We start from the raw sequence: 234 nt of genomic DNA on the forward strand, positions 1-234 counted from the left end.
TGCATCCACCCATTCAGTCACCACATCGTAGTGGTAAATCCATGCTGACCATGCTGATAACCTTCTTCTCTTCCATGTGCTTAGAGATGACCTCCAGAATGAGTTGCTTCATCCTTTTTCCAGGGGTGGAGGTGAGGCTGACTGGTCTGCAGTTTCCTGGATCTTCCTTCTTGCCCTTTTTGAAGACTGGAGTGACACTGGCTTTCCTCCAGTCCTCAGGCACCTCTCCCATTT

The sequence above is a fragment of the Merops nubicus genome, unplaced genomic scaffold (genome assembly GCF_000691845.1).
Source record: "Merops nubicus isolate BGI_N331 unplaced genomic scaffold, ASM69184v1 scaffold1636, whole genome shotgun sequence".
NCBI classification, from domain to species: Eukaryota; Metazoa; Chordata; class Aves; order Coraciiformes; family Meropidae; genus Merops; species Merops nubicus.